General features: G+C 31.7%; 1 long non-coding RNA gene across 1 annotated transcript; it reads right to left on the bottom strand.

Annotated features, from left to right (window-relative positions):
- Window positions 1–2,208: 2,208 nt before the first annotated feature.
- Window positions 2,209–3,301, bottom strand: LOC149236175 (uncharacterized). The gene is made up of 2 exons (XR_016268381.1): window positions 2,763–3,301; window positions 2,209–2,618 (listed from the first exon to the last, which is right to left on the bottom strand). It is a non-coding gene; the product is annotated as an uncharacterized LOC149236175 (long non-coding RNA).
- Window positions 3,302–5,932: the final 2,631 nt, after the last annotated feature.

Genomic DNA, 5,932 nt, shown 5'->3' with positions numbered 1-5,932 from the left:
TGCTTCCTTTATAGATGTGCCATCAATTTGAGAAAAGTAAAGATACCTCTATGTAAATTAATTATGATAGGTTGTGGAAGCAAGGATAAGTCAGGCTAGGAACTTTAGAAGGTCAATATACCATTTAATTATACTTCAAAAAAATTAACACCATGTTCAAAAATATCTTTGGTCACATTGCAAGGTAGTGATTGAGACTGACACCTTCAGATAAAGTAAAAATTGTTTGGTCACATTCTAAGTATTTAACCTTCAGTGAAGATGTTTGACCTCCTATAACATTATCATATGCACCATTCCACTGGACTGAAATAATCTGTTTTTGAAAAAACATTAAATGCTAAAGAGCTTTAGTGAATATTGTTGTACTGTAAACACAGTTTTTTTAGTGAGTGGTCATTTTCAATTTTGGTCTATTTGTTAGTTTTATTTGGTTAGTTTTTCCTTATTTTAATTGTTTTTTTTACTTTTTAATTTTTTAATTTGGTTTGGCGTTATATTCTTAGAAAGTCTTTTTTGAAATATTATAATTTGGTTAGTTTTTTCTTATTTTAATTGTTTTTTTACTTTTTAATTTGGTTTGGCGTGATATTCTTAGAAAGTTTTTTTTGAAATATTATACTGTTAAATGATAGAAAGATTTTTTTAATAATGTTGGGCTGTAAACATAGTTTTTAGTGAGTAGTTATTTTCAATTTTAATTATTTTTTTCCTTTATTTGATTTGTTTTCTCTTATTTGATTTGGCATTGTATTTTTAAATACTTGAAAGATGGGTGAATATTGTTTCACTGTAAACATAGCTTTTAGTGGGTTTGGTTTTATTGTTGGTTTAATGTAGTTTGTTTTTTAAATTTGGTTTTGCATTATAACAAGCTATTTTTGACTTGTGATAGTTTAAATTGAAAAAGAAAATGTTTTATTAATAATTAATAATAGAAAAACCAAACCATTGTAAAGACTATTTTTATCTAGATTCTTTTTCTTATAGAAGTTAGAATTGATGGGGAGAAATAACAGATTGCTTTGTAGGTCTTTTTATCATAGTAAGTTTAATTGATAATGGTTTTAGAAATTTAATTAATAATAATTTTGATATGAACTATCAGGTTTACTTTTAATTGATTAAAAACTCATCTAAAATCCAAAAATATATTTATAATAATTAATTTATAATTTTTTTTTTCCTAATTGAATAATTTAACTCTCGCTCTACCAAAAATGAAGAAGGATCAAATCTCTTTTCACTCTAAAAATAGTTTGCACCTCAAGAAGTTTTATCCCTCTAGATACTTGTAATTACAAAATTAAGATAAAACTACACTCATTAATTATTAATTATAATTATAAATATAATTATTAATTATAATTATAAATATAATTATTAATTTATTAATTTATTTTTATTTTTATGTAAATTGAAAAAGAAAATGTTTTATTAATAATTATTATTTTTCTTTATTTTATTTTATTTTTCTCACATTTAATCTAGTCAAAATATTTAATAAAACATTACAAAATTGTGAGTTTAATATAACATTACATCCTCCTAGGCAATTACTTCATTTTCACTCCCATCATTTAATTTTTACCATCTTGCCATTTTAGATTTTTATATTCCTAAATTTTCATGCTTTACCATGTTTTCTTACCCAACTAAAAAGTATAAAAATTACAATTACTTCATTTTCACTCCCATCATTTAAATTTTTACCAATCTTTCAACTTTAGATTTTTGTATCCCTAAAAAGTATAAAAATTACAATTACTTCATTTTCACTCCCATCATTTAATTTTTTACCAGTCTTTCAACTTTAGATTTTTGTATCCCTAAATTTTGGGGCTTTACCATATTTTATTACAAACCTACAGTTTACAAAAACATTCCCTTCCATACGCTATTTGTTCTAATGAAATGATTTTCGAGGGTAACATGGTTATTCCATTTCATACTCTTTTTATTTTAATGAATCATTTTCCAGGATAACCTGTAACCATGAATGTATAAATGCAATGTCTGAGTAGATGATCTAAAACCCTCCTTCCACTGATAAATTTGAAGCTTTGCATGCATAATTTTTTTCCCCAAAACCCTCATAATGCTGATAGCAATCGTCCTGTGTATGTGTTTATTGTCGGCAGAAGATGAAAGAAAAAGAAAAACAAAACAAAAGAAAGAGCAGAGCATTCGATCATCTACCCAAATAGATACACAAATACAACCGGTTTACATTATTAATATTTAGATCCGCCTGCAAGCGCACCCGAAAAAGAAAGATCATGTAAACCCGCAAACACAAACCCTCACAGGGCCTCTCACGGGCTTAAATTACACAATTAAAAAACATTACAGCTATAGCTAACTCGATCCACAGATCGAACCCCGTGCCAAGTTTTATAATACATTCTACAGCGAAAAAGGACCACAGATCGAACCCCGTGCCAAGGTTTATAATACATTCTACAGCGAAAAAGGACCACAGATCGAACCCCGTGCCAAGCTTTATAATACATTCTACAGCGAAAAAGTGTCCTTTAACGCGGATCCATTAAAACCACAGCCCGATCTTCCCTTTTAGTGAACAATACCGCGATAAACAACATAATCTCAATAGAGATCTGCAGAGATATAGAAAACAAAATCCAAAATTATAAAGATGCGTCGTGCTTCATTAAAACTAGGGAAAGAAAAAATGGATGAATCTTAATGGGAACAAAATGAAAACAAATATAGAGTCAGAAACCCTCAACAATTTCACACACAAAGGATCGATCGCAGAATAAAACGAACGCCGCTGTATCGACCCTAACCCTGCCATTTAAAGAATCGAGAAAAAAATCTGCGAGCAGGATCAATCACAGTAGAATATTATCTAGCGAATATGCCACCATCCAAAGGTGAAAATTGGCTTAATCGCTTTCTCACTGCGAGTAAAAGGCGGTCGTCAAGCTATCAAGCCATAAAGGGATATCTTACCTGCGAGGAGTACGTGGCCGAAGGAGTTCGCAGAGGATCAGAGCACAGCGAAACCACAATGGCGGCAGTAGAATGGCTCCAGAGTAAGGGTAGGGGAGCACAGCGCGCGGGTGTTGAATTCGAATGGAGGGAAAGATCGCGCATGAATGAATTACTCCCCGATCGGCCAGCGCATTCCCTTGTGCAGGAAGGATGTCAGGCGATCGGCGATCGGTCAGGAATGTCAGGGAATGTCAGGGCGGACCGGGAGGTTGGCGGAGAACGGGAGGAGCGATGGTGGTGGAAGAGGGGGAGATTTCCGGCAGCCGGAGCCGGACGATTTTCCGGCCGGTGCCAGAAAAGGGACCATTCTACTGCCTCCGTAGACTACTCCCTCAAAAATCCCCTAATGATACCACAACGAAATGAAATAAACTAAGAGGGATGTTGATGCGCATAGCAGATGAGGAAGAAAAAGAGATGAAGACACAAGTTGAAGAATTTGAAGAATTCGAAGATAACCCTATAAGGGATTTTCCAAATGATAATCAACCCTTGCCCTGGAGCTCAATTGTACACAAGATCATTTATTGAAGTTTGCATGGCTTGACTCCCATCATTAATAACCACTTGCAAGCTATACATAATCTAATCCAATACATTCCAATGATCAAAACTAGGGTATTATGAGGTTCAATAACAAAAAAATCCTTATTCGAGTGCAAAAAACCCCCTTATTGAGTATTTTCTTTATCAAGAAAAAATTAGGGCCACTTTTGCACCCATATATCTCTTTGCAAAGAAAATTAGAATAAATTAACCAAAAGATCTTGCCATGCATTAAAATATCTTATAACATTAAAAAAAGGACTTTCCATTCCCTTCAAGTTCCTATAAATTTGAAAAACCTAAACAAATATAAAATTGCACGTGAACATGCATTTATTTGTTAGAAAAAGAACAATAAAGAAATGAAACCAAATGCACACAAGGACTAAAAAAAATACAAATATCATAATCCAAGGGTGTCTATATTATCTCCAATTCACAAAAAAAAGACAAAATGCAAAAGGATAACTTACAAATTTATAAATCAAGCATTATAGAAAGATAATAATTTAAAGTTATCTAGCTTATTATACTATAGCAACCATTAGATGATTATACAAACTTAACAATCCAGTTTGTTGCAACTAAAGTATACCAATACATATCTAGAAAATTCAAAAAATCAGAAGTGAAAGCTAAATATATTGTTAAAGATGCTCCAACATTGTTGTTTTTCAAATGTCACTGATTTCCTCTGCATTTGGAAGTGTTGGTGTTTCATTACTTTCTGTGAACATGCATTTCTTCCACATATACAAAGTTGCACATGAACATGCACTTCTTATGAACAACAAACTTATATTTGTGCTTGAACAAGAGTTTGAATTACCTAGAGGAATGTTTTAAACCCAGGGCTAAGGCATCCTGAGAACCAAGTTGTTCTCCACATATTGGTACCCTTACACATGTTGATGAATATTGAAAGATGAAAACCTAGCTTCTACTCATGTGATTCCATATCTGCACATAGATTAGTCTTCTTACCCATGAAGTCTGAGAGGCATACGATAGTAGTCATAGAAAATTATGCAACAAGCACAAAAAAATCACCTTCAAAGGAAATTGTTAGGCACTTATATGACTCCTTAAAATCAACTTAATCCTACCTTCATTAATCTTATAAACCCAGGATTCATCTCTTGTTTCAAGGCTATCGGCACAATATATGCAATAATAGATTCTTAGATTATGAAAGAGTGCAAAATGATTTCTACAGAAAAAGTTACATTAAACATTATCCTAATTCAATAGTTGCAAAGACAAATGATAACAACAAATAATTACTCCTTCAATTATAGTTCTGTGAAAGAAGACTATTTTAATTCATCAACCATTTTATCTATTCTTCAAAGAATCCTACGCATAAGGAAGACTAATAAGTCACATGAATTCTTGAAAGTCTTACTTCTCAAAGATAACTTATGGAATTCATAAAGAATTCAATCGATTATCTACCACAAAAGAAAAGGCAAGTGAATAGAAACAAAACTAATGTGATTGTGGAAAAGTAACTAACTAATAATGATACATAACAAATAGTAGAACCTCCGGTGACTGGGCCCACGATCTCTAGAAGTATTGTTTTAGATAAATTCGATACAAAGGATTAAGGTAAGATATTGCCCAAATTCATTAACTTCAAAGAGTTTTACAAAATGTCCTTGATAAAGTTCAAATTCAGATTTTTGTATGCAATATATAGTGAAAGTGTAATAATAAAAATCTCTTATGTATTTTCATTTGCTGTCTTATATATTACATTAAAAAACTGAATATGGAGCTAACCTGAGAATCGAAAGATTCTCAAGATTTCTCTTTTAACCATAATACCCTCGAATAGTAATGATCAATTTCCTTTGACTTCATTCTTCGATCATGCTCAAGCGTCGAGCTATAATCTACCACAAATAAGGCATCAACTGATCTGCATAACAATTTACTTAAATTATTACCTTTTTGATATCTAAAAATTCAAATTAACTATACTATCTTCAACTCGCTTTCATTATCCTTTTTCTCTTAAACCATTGCAAATTAAGCGCAAATTGCTTAAAAACATAACAATTATTTAAATAAATAGGTAGAAAAATTATACCATTTCCATGGCCCAACATTACCCGACAAATTACCTTATTGCATGTCCTCATGCAAAAACATGATTAACATGTAATAAGGTCAAAGAATAAGCTGGCCAAGAATGTTCACCATACTTTCGAAATCCATTCTTGTTCTGAAGAACGTTGAAAGCTTCATTTTATTCTCTTTCAGAAAGTTCATATTCAACATTGTAACCATCTGGAGCATACTAGATAATAGGGCATCTGTATCGACACCCAATCCAAGTGGGTCATTCAGGCATAACCATATG

Source organism: Pinus tabuliformis, chromosome 8 (assembly GCF_031772625.1).
Source record: "Pinus tabuliformis cultivar Carrire ecotype Pingquan chromosome 8, CPIR1, whole genome shotgun sequence".
Taxonomy (NCBI): Eukaryota; Viridiplantae; Streptophyta; class Pinopsida; order Pinales; family Pinaceae; genus Pinus; species Pinus tabuliformis.
The sequence above is the reverse complement of the archived record's forward strand: the minus strand, read 5'-3'. Positions and strand labels throughout refer to the sequence as shown.